The sequence below is a fragment of the Amblyomma americanum genome, chromosome 4 (genome assembly GCF_052857255.1).
Source record: "Amblyomma americanum isolate KBUSLIRL-KWMA chromosome 4, ASM5285725v1, whole genome shotgun sequence".
Lineage (NCBI taxonomy): Eukaryota > Metazoa > Arthropoda > Arachnida > Ixodida > Ixodidae > Amblyomma > Amblyomma americanum.
Window position 1 is genome coordinate 128,518,463 of NC_135500.1, and position 14,539 is coordinate 128,533,001.

General features: G+C 49.0%; 1 protein-coding gene across 1 annotated transcript in view; it reads left to right on the forward strand.

Annotated features, from left to right (window-relative positions):
• The window catches only part of LOC144128347 (exosome complex component MTR3-like), a 176,951-nt gene that overhangs the window by 105,159 nt on the left and 57,253 nt on the right, over positions 1-14,539 (forward strand). The window lies entirely within an intron of this gene.

Here is a 14,539-nt window from a genome sequence, read left to right on the forward strand (position 1 = left end):
GTGGACACCTCAGTTGCGCTTTATAGGGGCCCCGAAACACATTTTCAGTGCATTGTTTTGACTGTTGGTTGCATAGAATGAGTTATGGTGATGCTATTAGCATCAGTCGTCCAGCGTATACTGCGGTTTTTAATATTTTAATTAGCTCGCAAAAAGAAATTCGTGGCACTGACGGTGTCACCATACAGTGTCTGTTTTTAGCAGCGGATATGACATCACTTAGGGCGAGCTTGATGATTGGACAAAGAGTAAATATACAGCAAATTGTGTTAACTAAAGATACGCTTTCTCAAGTTTTTGTATTTTATATTACATTAACAAAACCAACTTGTTTGCCCTAGATAAAAGCATTGTAAATAAAGTAAAACAAAAATACACCACCAGAGGCTCTGGCTACTTTTTGCATCGGAGGACTTTGCGCCTCTGTCAACATCCTACAACCTAGCACTCATCACTAATGGCTACTCTCTATGTATCCGAGAGCGGCTTTGCGGAATCGAGCCATTACACTCTATAAGCGTTCGTTTCAGTTCCAAGGAAGGATGCGCTCGTTTCACATTTAGCAGGCAGTGCGCATCGTCGGCTTGTGGAGGATCACCGGGCGGCGGCACCAGGTGGCGCCACATTCCCGTCAACAGCGCGCTGTCCTTGCTCGCCGTGACCAACCAGCGCGCTAGGAGGGACGAGCGATGGTTGGTGGTAAGCAGTAGCGGTACACGCTATGCTAAATGTATCTGATATTTTGCGCAGGCTGTCACAGCGTCGCAGTATCTTGCGCTCGAGTTTGGATCCATAAGTAAGAGAACGTCGCTGATCAGTGTTCCCTTCTGCGCCATCGACGTGACGGTGAAGCATCGCTGGGTCAGCTGAGCGTTCACATGGTCGTTGTAACCATGCAAACGGGGCTGCCAGCCTTGGCATGAACGAGTTACAGAGAACAGGCAACCATGGAGTGCAAACTTCCGCCACGTGCTCAGATAGGCTGTTTTGATTGGTCGCTCAAAGTGTCGTCATTGGGAGAGTGGAATGGGAAGCTGCACGAAAACCAAGTTGAGGGCAGCATTTTGTTTGCTTGTATTTTGAAATTTCTTCATTGAATAACTCCCGTTCCTATGCATCGGTTCTCGTAATTCTTTTTGAGTCAGCATCTGTGTGACATAAAGAATCCATCTGAAGTGTAATCGGTATCCGTTCAAGCGGTGTTTCGCAGCCCCTTTAAGCTATGTGTGAGATATGTGTGATATGTGTGATATATGTGATATATGTGAGATATGTGCACTGCACGTGTTGGCATTCACAATGACACTGAAGCTAGAGAAGCTAGAGGCCATCGGTGTTTCATTGGTGTTAGCATTAACACTTTAGATTCCTATTTTGAGGAAAGGAAGGCGCAAAACTGGCTCCCTGGGGCAGTGGACGCCTCAATCGCCCTTTGAGGTATGTGGTGGTGTGGAGAGAGATGTGGGCTGCACGCATTAGGGCTGACAACATTGTGGTAGACAGGCGCCACTGCATCAATAAGCTGCTGCGTTCTTTTGGTTATCAACCTCTCGCAATCAACCATTAATTTAACTGCCACCTGGCAGGGCGGGCACATTGCCTATCCAGTGTGCGGAACGCACTCAACGTTAGAGGCCAAGCCGTGTCTACTTACCCGATAAACCACTGCTTTCGCTCTGTGTTCAGCAGTAGTTGAACCACACCTAATTTTGTTTTCCGTCCCATCCGTATTATCTTCCAATGGTTCTAAAAATGTTCAAGTCTTTGTTACTGTTAGCTGTGAAGCCTGCGTTTGCAAAGCTGTGCTGTTGGAATCTAACTGATTGTGCTCATCTAAAGACAGGTTCACAGACAGAAATGCTTGGGTGTAAAGTGAAGGGATGAAGGGCCAAGATACTGTCTGGTAGTGCAAATGAGGTTCTGTGGGATGGAATAGTTCTGGACAGCAAACGGAGCTTTCACCACTTTTGTGCTGTACAAGAAAGAAACCAATAGACTGAACAGTGCAGATAAAGATAAGGGTGATGACCAGACTTGTTAAATCAGTCTGCAAATATCAGCATTCACCAGTCATTCCTCCTCCCATTTTTTTGTTCATGTAAGTGTTGCTTGTGGAACCTGGGTGTTTATAATAGCAAATTTTGTTAAATTGGAAGCGAGTAGTGCTGACAGATATGGTGCCAGAGGACTGAGTACTCATCACGTTGCTGCACGCTTAGAATAATGTTTGCCGTATTGAACTTGGGGCGGCTTCGGCGAGCATCGCACGCTGACGGGCGGATGCACTGTTCGTTCCAATCCAGAGCCCGCGAGCGTCAGGTTACAAGGTTCAGCTAGATTCCCAAACACGTAACTACCCTGTAAGGTGCCTGATTACTACGCATGATTCACATCGCCTACAGTTTACTGGTTTGGAAGCCTCGTTGCTGTTGCAGCGAGTAGAAATGCAAACCTTGCTGTGGAGTGGCGTTCGTCGGTCGCAACATTTCGCCAGCGACAATTTTCACTCGTTCTTGAAGCCAAACGCCTTAGTGCAAACGTACCGAAGAGCAGCGTTCATTATCACGGCAAACCGATTCATGAAACACCGCGGGCGAAGTACAACTGAACTTGAGTCCGAAGCCACTACATCCCCCAGAGCAATCGAGGAGCTCTAGCGTCAGGAGTAACTTGTTGCTAACAATGTTTATTCAGGTAACTGCAGACGACAGCTGCAGAAAGACTGAGTAAATAGCGCATTGGCCCGGCTCAGAGCATGCGTTTTACTTTTAAAGAAACTTAAGCAAGTTCTTTTTTTTAAAAAAGGGCTTATATGTCACAGCCTATTGAGCCGCCTAATGCAGTGGACTTAAATATCGAAGAATGCCAGCAGTACGGGAAAGCGGATATGGTTCTGCAAACTGTGCGCTATCCTGACAAGCATTCGCTCTGCATGCTTGCGCTTCGGGGGAGCGGTGTCCGTTGAGCCGGCGCTTGCGTCAAAACTCGGGGAGTGACGCTTGTGCGCGGTTTGTTTATTTTCCGGGACACGACAAGAGAGGACTCGGCTCTGCAAGCCGCAGCGTCACATCTCTTCGACGCCACGCAACATCGCTTTTTACTCGCGCCTTCGTTGTGTAGATGGCCGGGAAAGATAACCTGAAACAACAAACAGGACGCCTTTCGACAAGCAGCAGCTGCTGCTGCTGCAGCATCGTGTTCCGATAGGTGCTCCTGTTTCGCGCGGTTCAGAATGCATAGCCTTTACCGACTTCCCTTCTTTTCGGTTCTGCTCCAGAGGGAGTACGTCCGAGTTGCCTCCATTTACGGGTGATTCATGGTTCGTGGCGACGCAAGAAGTGCTCTGAAATTTTTCGGCAATAAAGCAGCTATCCAGCTGGAAGTATCATTACTACAATATGGATCCGCGGCTGGCAGGCCGCCGTTCATGCGGCTGTTTCACCTTTGTCCACTTTTCAGTGCGAGAGCACTACTTCACTAGCAATACTGAAAAGGCCGACGGGTCCCTGAAGCCTAATCCTTTGAGATGAAATTACTTGGATAGTGTGTACCTAGGGGAAGGTCTCGTGTGGTACAAAAGTTGAAATGAAATTCTTGGAGGACTAAGGCAATGTCTAGGCAAAAGTGAAGCTAATTCGAAACGAAGCGCTTTCGCACGTAATATTCGGTTTAACGACGGTACAGCTCATTTTTGTAGCGATAGCTACATTACGCTAGCATTTCGAGCCTTCAGCGTGGCGGTGACGGCGCCGCCACGTGGTCACGTGGTGCGCAGCAGCTGCCAGCGAAATCGAGTGGGGGGGAGTGAATCACGTCCAGGGACAAAGATAAAGAAGGAACGCCCAGCGAAACGGAGTGGCGAAAGACTGCAATTCGACTGAGCGAGTTCCACTCGGCCAGCTGTAGCTATCGCGTTAGGTTTAACCAGAGCTAAACCACAGTCATTTTTTGAACCTCGGCTACAAAATTCTTGAAACCTGCCCCGCTGCACTATAATGATCCTGTTGTAGACTAGCTTGAGCATGAAAGCACGAACTGTTGGGCAAGTTGGTTTCGCATGGTGGACGTGAAGCGGCACACGTCCTAAGAACAGAGCAGAGGGAAGAGTAGAAACGGACACAACAGAGCGCTGAACTAACAGATAGCATTTAGCGTGGTGAATGACAACCACCGCAATGTGCACACACAAGAACCAGGAACACCGCAAGACGTGTAAGCCCTACAGTTAAAGAAACAAAATTCCTTTTCCGATAAGGATATCGGAGCACTCACATTGCTTATTGATCTCTGTGGCCAGTTAGTTTTCGACACAGCCGATCTTTGTTTCTCGCAACAACTAGGCACTTTTCGAACTGCGGGATGCACTTGCAACCACGACAGTGGATACTAAGATTACGAGAATCTGTATTATCACATTGTTGCGGTGCTGCCTGATCCTGTCATTTAGGCACTGCCCCGTCTGGCCGATATAAAAACTGTTATATGGGAGAGGAATCGAATACCCAACTTTTTTTTTGACACCACAAATTTCTGTTCATGTTTTTTCGTGTACTTAGGGATTGTTTTCCCAGGGTTGTTGACGCGCATACAAAACTTGCTACCGTCTAGGGAGCCGAAAAAACGCCGTCCACTGCGGTTCTTTTTCCAACTTTTTTTTTCAAATTATGCGAGATTTTATGAATGTACGGAATCACCGCCACTCGCTTTCTTGTTTGACATTCAGCTTGAGCAGCTGTCCTGACTGCCATTCGACGGCAGGCCTCCGAACTTTTTTTTTTTTTCATTTATTGATCCCTTAAAGGCCCGAAGGCATTACATAAGGGGGGGGGGGGGCATATTGGTTTCCAACGGCGATGATGGGAACATGCATAACAATAAAAAGAACAAACATACAAACAAACATAAAAGGGGTTGTAGTCATATCAGGGTTTTCCAGCAAGTGATACATCATTTAACAAATATATGTCAAGCAATACTCGCTACAAAAGAGCGCAGAAGTGATCAAGATTTATGTGAGGTGAATTCTTATTTTCTCGCGGAATGTTTTTTGATCAGTGCATGCAGCGATGTCGTTAGGCAGTGAATTCCATAGTGCTATTGCGTTGGGGAAAAATGAGTTGTTGTAAGCTGACGTGTGGCCACTGATGCGTGCTATCGGGTTACCGTGACTAAGCCGGGAGGACGTTCGTAGTGGGGCGGTTAATAGAGCGTGCCGTGATCTTGTGTTATGATAAAATGTATGTAGTAAGCATAGGCGGGAAACGACGCGGCGTGATTCCAGTGTTGAGAGACGGAGGGACTGCTTGAGGGCGGTGACACTGGCTTCTCTTGAGTAACATGAAGTGATGAACCGAGCTGCACGATTTATGGCGCTTATGTACTGTTCTGGCATACTCGTACCCGCCGCGGTGGCGCAGTGGTTAGGGCACTCGGCTACTGATCCGGATTTCCCGGGTTCGAACCCGACCGCGGCGGCTGCGTTTTTATGGAGGCAAAATGCTAAGGCGCCCGTGTGCTGTGCGATGTCAGTGCACGTTAAAGATCCCCAAGTAGTCGAAATTATCCCGGAGCTCTCCACTACGGCGCCTTTCTCTTCCTTTCTTCTTTCACTCCCTCCTTTATCCCTTTCCTTACGGCGCGGTTCAGGTGTCCGCCGATATATGGAAGATACTGCACCATTTCTTTTCCCCAGAACCAATTATTATTATTATTATTATTATTATTATTATTATTATTATTATTATTATTATTATTATTATTATTATTATTGGTGTACTCTTTTTCGAAGCTGCTCTTGTGCCAATAAAGCAAATAACCGTGGTCGCCGTTTCTGCATTCGGAACGGTCCAAAAGCGAACCGTCTCCGAATGCATATATCATGCTGCGTTTATGTCAGCCTTTAGTAGGTGGCCTCAAAACTAATTTGCTATTTTCGCTGTTCTGTCGTGGGAGTTCCAGCCGCTGAACCGGACGTGTGCAAATTAAGTAAGGCATTCTAATTTCGAACACAGCGAGAACAGGGTTTGAAAACGAATGCGCATGTTAGCTTCACAGAAATAACCCACGCCTCGTCTCTTGTAAAGGTACTACATTCGCGAACTTTTTATCACCGCGTGCATTGAAAAAGCCTCCCCATGATGTTTACAAAAATGCTCCTTCTGGTCATTGCGCGACACATTGTCCAGCTAGAATTTCATATGGCACGGTCGCACCTTGATCTGCACTTGATCAGAAACTTCTCGGACTGTGAGATTACGATCTTTTGAATCAAGGTGCGGGCTGTTGTCGTCTGCTGACGTGGACTGTTGTATAGGCTAGCACTGCACACGTTCATTAATAATCATGATGCAATTACGACAAGAATAATTCCACGCCTGCCTTCAGATTTTAACTTGCTCAACAGCCTTCCAGTGCCTTTTTAAACGGTCTATTACCGTAGTTCTATTAATTTGTAAATGCCGGCATCTTTAATGAGCGGTCTTCAGAGCGAGATTATTCTGATGATTGGCTTTCTGGTAATGCGTCAATTTCTGTGGCTGTACCTGTTGGAGTTTCAGAGTCAATCCACGTTTCCGCACAAATGTTCGAGGTTACCTTCCCAGCTTACCTTCCCAGTGCAAGTTTGTGCGAAATCCAGTGCCGAGCTGCTGGCTTGTCCGAATTTGATTGCAGACTGTTGTTACCGCGATGTTTCGCATACTTCGCGTCATGTGTAACCAGCATGCATCGTGTGATCGAAAAGCTGTTTTCTGTTTGTGCAACCTACAATGACATCAGGTAAGACACGTTTGTCCTCAGTTATCTCTTGTGTGCAGACCCATTCTGCGAAATCTACCTGTGTTTTTCCATCAGAACTAGAGAGGGTGGACTTGGGCTAAATTCCTTCCGCCTTCGTTCGCCTGTGATGAAACTCTATATCTTGGTCTTGTGAACGCTTAGCTTGCCAAAATTGGGTAGTTTGGTTCTCTCGAATGAGTTAAAACACTTGCAGCCTTAGTGATAAAGAGCGGGTTTCGAAGATAACACTCCTAGCGCTATCGCCTTATACCTAGCGAAACTTGGGTGGTATTTTATATGTCGGCAAATGCCGGCAATGCTGTCGCTTATAAATGCCAGGAAGCTTCACATTTCCTCTACGCAATGCGCGAGAAAAGTTAAAACGCAGAAGCGTGCTTCGTATTAATCTGGCTATGCGTGTACAGCCTTGGTCAAAAGTTTAAGAGCCCCAGGAGGTTTGCTACTGAACCACGCCATCGCGCTCCTGACCCGCGTGCGGCAGCAGCGTTCGAAATCCTTTAAACGTTACAGGAACTGTGGTCCTCCTCTCTCCAAAGGTAAGGAGTGCCACGGATGCTGCCGTAGCCCTAAGCAAACCCCTCTGGGCTCTAATTAAACTTTTGACAGGCTGTACATCCAATCTTCCTTGCAGGCAACATCGAGTTCGTTTACCGCCACACCATGTTTGTAAAACGTTGCTATATGGTCACGTACTCTTAAAAACATTGTGCAGCCCCGCCACCCTACGTGTGGCTGTGTCGGAGCTGCATATATCTTGTGCCGTTGTGGATTTTGTGGTTCTAATTAAACCCGCCGCGGTGGCTCAGTGGTTAAGGCGCTCGACTACTGATCCGGAGTTCCCGGGTTCGAACCCGACCACGGCGGCTGCGTTTTTATGGAGGCGAAACGCTAAGGCATCGGTGTGCTGTGCGATGTCAGTGCACGTTAAAGATTTCCAGGTGGTCGAAATTATTCCGGAGCCCTCCACTATGGCACCTCTTCCTTTCTTATTTCACTCCCTCCTTTATCCCTTCCCTTACGGTGCGGTTCGGGTGTCCAACGATATATGAGACAGACAGATACTGCGCCATTTCCTTTCCCTCAAAACCAATTATTATTATTCTAATTAAAACCGTAATCACGTTCCAGCGCAATTACCTTCGCTAACCGCTTTCCAGTCTTGTCCCTACAAATTCGACCGTTTGGTGGCGGGTAGACCAAGTAAAAATTAACACAGAAATTACACTGCTCGCTTTGCGCCTACATGCAGTATACTATACCGTAATATCCGCTATGCAGTCCGCCCGTGTGCTGTGCAATGTCGGTGCACGTTAAAAATACCCAGATGCATGGTCGAAATTATTGAGGAGCCCTTCACTACGGCGCCTCTGTGGGAAAGTTACTGCGCCATTTCCTTTCCTCAAAAACCAATTGTCAGTTTAATATAATAATAATTGGTTTTTAGGGAAAGGAAATGGCGCAGTATCTGTCTCATATATCGTTGGACACCTGAACCGCGCCGTAAGGGAAGGGATAAGGAGGGAGTGAAAGAAGAAAGGAAGAAAGGGGTGCCGTAGTGGAGGGCTCCGGAATAATTTCGACCACCTGGGGATCTTTAACGTGCACTGACATCGCACAGCACACGGGCGCCTTGGCGTCTTTCCTCCATAAAAACGTAGCCGCCGCGGTCGGGTTCGAACCCGGGAACTCCGGATCAGTAGTCGAGCGCCCTATGTCAGTTTTCCGCTGGCTGTAAATTCTGCGCTTTGCGGACCTTACAGCATTTTTTTTTTCAATATTGCTGAATACAGCATGAAATGCACAATGTTATTCAATGACAACGTTTTGTGATACTTGCGCTTTCTTTCGGTTCCCATCGCCTGGCTGACTAGTTTTATCGGTGCTTGTTGGCCCTGTGCCCGATGAAGAAAAACATTATGTAATAAAGCAAGTGGACATATCATCGAAAACTTACTTTCACAACGCATGAGCATCACAGTGGCCATCGCTCTCTGCTGTTAGGTGTTTTTGTGTTTTAACGCGATAGCGTTAAGGAGCTCGCGTCGGAGAAAAACTTCGTCGTCGGCGTCGTTGACCGTGGGCGAAAAATCCACGAAAAATGCCCAGGGAAACAACCTAGGAGGCAGGAAGGCATGGAGGGAAAAAAATGTCAGTTGATTTGGCTAATTAGGCCAAATGCGGATGTGTGCACTAGCATGACGTCAATTGCTGGTTGGAGCTACGAACTAGTTCGTAGCTAGCTAACACCTAGTATACTAGGTGTTAGCAGACTACCACCTAATTGCCACCGCAACTTCTTCCATTTATATATACTGTGCAAGCGTCATTCGAATCACGTTCCCCTAACCGCTGCTGCTCATTCCGCCTATCTCGGTGCGCTTAGGGGCGGTGCCGTCTAATTAGCGCCCCAGGTTCTCTCCCCTGGCTACCACCGGCTACACCTTGGCAAGTAAGCCACGCGGTGGCCAGGTGAGCGGTGGCGCAGTGGCACAAGGCAAGTGTTGCGATTGGTGGGACTCGGGTTGCTTGGGTTGGGTTGCGACCCAGGTTGCGCTTCCCGAGCAGCCTCTCACGATTATATAATGGGCTGCTGCCTTACACGGTGTGCAGGTTACCCGCCACCCGATGGGCAGGTGAGCAGCCTGCCACAAAACCGGCTTTAGAGAAACAATGACAAACACACAAAGCCCGAATGCGGGAATGGCCACTATAAGTGCTAGCACACTAAAATTAGGAGGGAGCATCACGTGACGTTTTTGAAGTCTAGTCATAAAAAATATAATGGAAAGCATCATGGGCAAGACGCCCTCTTAAGGCAGCGGTAGCTTTTAGCCAGGTTTTCGCTCGCTGCGCAACTATACGCATGCCCTTGAAATTTGTGACGCGTCTCGGGTGCTGCCCATGGAACCTGAGACTGCTTCGATACGGATACCGCCGGAGAGGTGCTGCTCCTGTCTGTCTGTCAGTCAGTCAGTAATAATAATAAAAATTGGTTCTTGGTGGAAGGGAAATGGCGCAGTATCTGTCTCATATATCGTTGGACACCTGAACCGCGCCGTAAGGGAAGGGATGAAGGAGGGAGTGAAAGAAGAGAGGAACAAATAGGACCGTAGTGGAGGGCTCCGGAATAATTTCGACAACCTGGGGATCTTTAACGTGCACTGACATCGCACAGCACACGGGCGCATTAGCGTTTTTCCTCCATAGAAACGCAGCCGCCGCGGTCGGGTTCGAACCCGGGAACTCCGGATCAGTAGTCGAGCGCCCTAACCACTGAGCCACCGCGGCGGGGCTCAGTCAGTCAGTCTGAAGCCGGTTTTGTGGCAGGCTGCTGACTTGCCCACCGTGTCAGGCGGAAGTCCTATTAATCGTGACAGGCTGCTCGGAAAGAGCAACCAGGGTCAAATCCAAACCCAAGCAACCCAAGCTCCACCAAAGGCAACACCTAACATAGCACCAGCCTTTGTGCCACTGTATTACTGCTCACCTGCCCACCCGATGGCTTACTTGCCAAGGTATAGCCGGTGGAAACCAGGCGAGAACCTGGGCCGCTAATTAGGCGGCACCGAGCTAAGTGGAATGAGCAGTAGCGGTTAGGAGGAGAACGTGATTGGAATGTTGCTTGAACAGTAGCCAAACGGAAGTTGAGGTGGTAATTAGGTGATAGCCTGGCACCACCTAGTAGGTCCTAGCTCCTACCGACAATTGACATCATGATAGCGCACATACCCGCATTTGGTCTAATTACCCAAATCGACTGACATTTTTTTTTCCTCATGCATGTAGGCCACCTAGGTCGCGTAACCTTGCGGCGTCATCACAACCTGCCCACCGCATTGCGATCAATCTGCTCACCGTGGCAGGTGGCAGTTAAATTAATGATTTCTCGCTAAAGGTTGCTGGGCAAGAACAACCCGTGTCGCACAAGCACCACCGGCGGCAACGCCTGCCATCGCAGGGCAATGGCGCATCGCTGAGCGGCTGCACCACCGCGCCAGGAGTGGTATGAGGACCCACCCAAGGATCGATGCTTGTTATGCAGAGAATGACCAATTCTACGTATATGGGCATTAACCCATTAAGCTACCGCGTCATAACCTTCAAGTGGAGCTTTAGTGTCTCATCCAGTTATTTGTCCTCGCGGCATAAAGACAGTGCAGTCAGTGCAGGTTCCAAGAAGCACAACACGTTCTCGTCCGGTGCCACCGAAAAGAGCGTTCAGCGCATCCTCCAAACTAATAGCTGTTGAGTGCGGGAATAAGTTGCTGTCCAACTGTGCCGCAGCATACATACTTTTGACATGGACGGTAACAGTGTGAGAACGATGGCTTCTTCCGTCGAGCATATAGGAGAACTGCATCCACGAAAAAAAAAAGCACGAACACATATATAGGGCGCGATGCTCAGCACAGCTCGAGGAAAAACTTGCTGCATATGGGAGTGCACACCTGGCCCCTGCGGACTATCCATCGAGTGCGGACAATTAGCATATTTCTTTTTCCCCAAAACTGAGCAGTGGACTGTAGCTCGGATGCGGACAGTACGTATACCTGAAATTACGGTGCATGCAGGTACAGCGTAGCACGTGTGACGTGGCCTGAACAGCGAAAGCCGTTAAAGAAGTGCTCACAGGAATAGATGACGAATATTGTTTTGCTGCGAAACAGCAGTTTCAGTGTGCCTGTTGTGAAACGTAGCAAGGGAACGCGTCTATTGTCTCAGCCTGCGCTTGCGAATAGCTAGTGTCGTCAGCGTTAACGGTGACGTCACATCGAGTCCTTTTGTCTTGTCTGCATGCGTGTAGTGACAGTACACTTCCTCCTCGGGAATTGACACGACACGTGCGCGCGTGTTGCAGTGCCATGCATGCGAGTGCCTCTGACGGCTATTTGGTTATGAGCACGGAAAGCTCACTTTTGGCGAAATAAAAAGTGTGCCATCTGTTGAGAAAAACTTTGCTCCTGCCCTGTATAATCCCGTTCTTATACTTGTGTGTATGTTAGGCCATGTTAAATAACTCCGGGTGGTCTAAATTAATCTGGAGTGCGCCACTGCATGCGGCGTCCCACATAACCCATATGTCGCTTCGACGGGCTAAAACTTATATATAATTGGTTCTTTTCGGGGAAGGAAATGGCGCAGTATCTGTCTCATAAATCCTTGGACTCCTGAACCGCGCCGTAAGGGAAGGGATAAGGAAGGGAGTGAAAGAAGAAAGCAAGAAGGAGGTGCCGTAGTGGAGGGCTCCGGAATAATTTCGACCACCTGGGGATCTTTAACGTGCACTGACATCGCACAGCACACGGGCGCCTTAGCGTTTTTCCTCCATAAAAACGCAGCCGCCCCGGTCGGGTTCGAACCCGGGAACTCCGGATCAGTAGTCGAGCGCCCTAACCACTGAGCCACCGCGGCGGGCTAAAACTTAGAAGTTACAATTTGCATACATTATGTGGTACATACAAACTGTAAATAATGCGCAGTAGTGTCACAAAACAATTTAGATAAAATACGCTATTGAAATCGTTTTTCGGCAATTTTCGGCATTATTTTAATGGGTCCACGAAGTTTCAAAGACAGCGCGATTGTTTTACCCAGCAATTTTCAGATAACACTTCGAGAGGAACTTCCTTTACTTGCTTTTAGTATTAGCCTGCTGCGGAATTTCCGCCCCCACATAAATCGGCACCGAGTGACGTGTAATCCGAGCGCAAGGAATTGTGACGTCTGTCTGTCTGTCTGTCTGTCAACTAGCAAACGCTGACGCAGAACCTGGGAGACTGCTTGCCCGCTATTGGTGGAGCAGTGAGCCCACGTGGTCACCAACGCTGCAGCGACTGGAACGTGTCTTCACGCAGGAGCCACACGTTTGCGCTGATCACGGAGCACAGGGGAGACACCTTGCAGTGCGCACAACGTGACACGTGACATTTTTTAGCATTGGTGACAGATATGCATTTTGTGTTATGCAGATTTAAATGAAAAGTAAAAAAATGAAAGTCGGTTTTTGGAGAAAGAAAATGGCGCAGTATCTGTCTCACATCTCGGCGGACACCTGAACCGCGCCGTAAGGGAAGGGATAAAGGAGGGACTGATAGAAGGAAAGAAGAAACTGGTGCAGTAGTAGAGGGCTCCGGAATAATTTAGACCATCTGGGGATCTTTAACGTGCACTGACATCGCACAGCACACTGGCTCCTTTGCGTTTCGCCTCCAAGTTGCAGTTTGCCTTTCCAATGTGCGGTTTCCCGGTGTCTGCTTCCCCCCTGTTCGCTCATTTTTGTCCGTCCGTTCATTCAGTGTACCTCGGATACCCCTGCCCTGCCGCTGTGCGTGTACCCTACTCTCACATCTGCCCTAACCAAGTCTGGAAACCCACTTGCATAGCTACCCCACTGCCTCATCTTGGGTGAGACGCGGTCTTATGCAGGTACTTCGGCTCACATCATAGTGTATGAGGCAGCCACATGAACTCTAGAAAGGAAAACGCCTCCTGGACGTCGTTATCTCATCAGGAATCCGCATCCTTAGCACTGGCTCCTCCACTTTCGTACGACCTGGCGTAACCCCGTCCTGCATCGACATCTTCTTGGTCACCGAGGGCCGATGCTCCTACTCTGGACCAATGCCCCCGACGCCTGGGGCTCTCACCATTACCATATTCTATATCAACAGAGTCAAGGAACCTGCAGCATATTCAACAGGTCGGCCTTGCGGATAGCCTGCCAGGACGCCCTGCTAGAGGTATACTTTGTGATGACCCCCATAATGCGCAGGTCCACACGGGACGGAGAGGCAAAGAGACACCGTATGGCTCAGTTTAAACAAACAGGTATATTCAATAATTACACATGATTAAGGTTATACATCAGAGGCTGGGGCGTCCGAGCTTACGTGCCGACGACTTCATGGGGGCGATGGAGTGGCTCCGGAGTTGGGCTCGAGCGGTTGCTGGCAGAAGCTGCACGCCGTCGGGCTTCGGCGCTGAAGGCCCTCTTGGCGAACGATGTCGTCCTCAGCTCAGACTGGACTGGACTGCATCCGTTTACATGTGCTTTTAAGCACTTGATTAACAAAGGACTAAGGGCGGTCATTTCCAGTGGCCTGCCCAAAGCATCAATTCTCCAATCAAAAATAACATGCGAGATGGGGACAACTCCTTGGGTTGGGCTTAGCCTCGAACCCAGAGTCTGTTAACAATACAAACTAAATAAACAACAAAAACGCCACCACTCTCTCTCAAGTGAGAGTATACACAGGCTCTCTCTTCGGAGCTAATCCTTGCCTCAGGCATGCATACCGCCTCCCACCATCGGTCCGCGTCGCTCGTCAACAACAGAGGAGGGGGCGAAAGAGCCCACGATGCTGCCGCGCTACCGACGGCGGGACACAGCTAAAGCATGAATGGGTTCGTCTGTTGCTCCGGGAAATCAGACTAAGGGTCGCCCCTGTCTTCCCACATTCTTGGCGAGTCTTGCCTGTCCGCCATGACAGGTGTCCGTCACGGCCATCCTGGGAATGCGCTTTTGTTCACTAGCGCCTGTCTTTCAACATTCTTGGCGAGTACTGCCTGTCCGCCATGACAGGTGTCCGTCACGGCCCTTCTGGGAATGCGCTTTTGTTCACGAGGCACGGCGGGAAGCTGTGGGTGCCTTCCCGGCGATAGCCCACGTCGTAAGGGGAAGGAGGGGGGGGCTAGGGCTTTCACTTGGGCGCACAAACATACCACCGCATCGTGGTCTCGC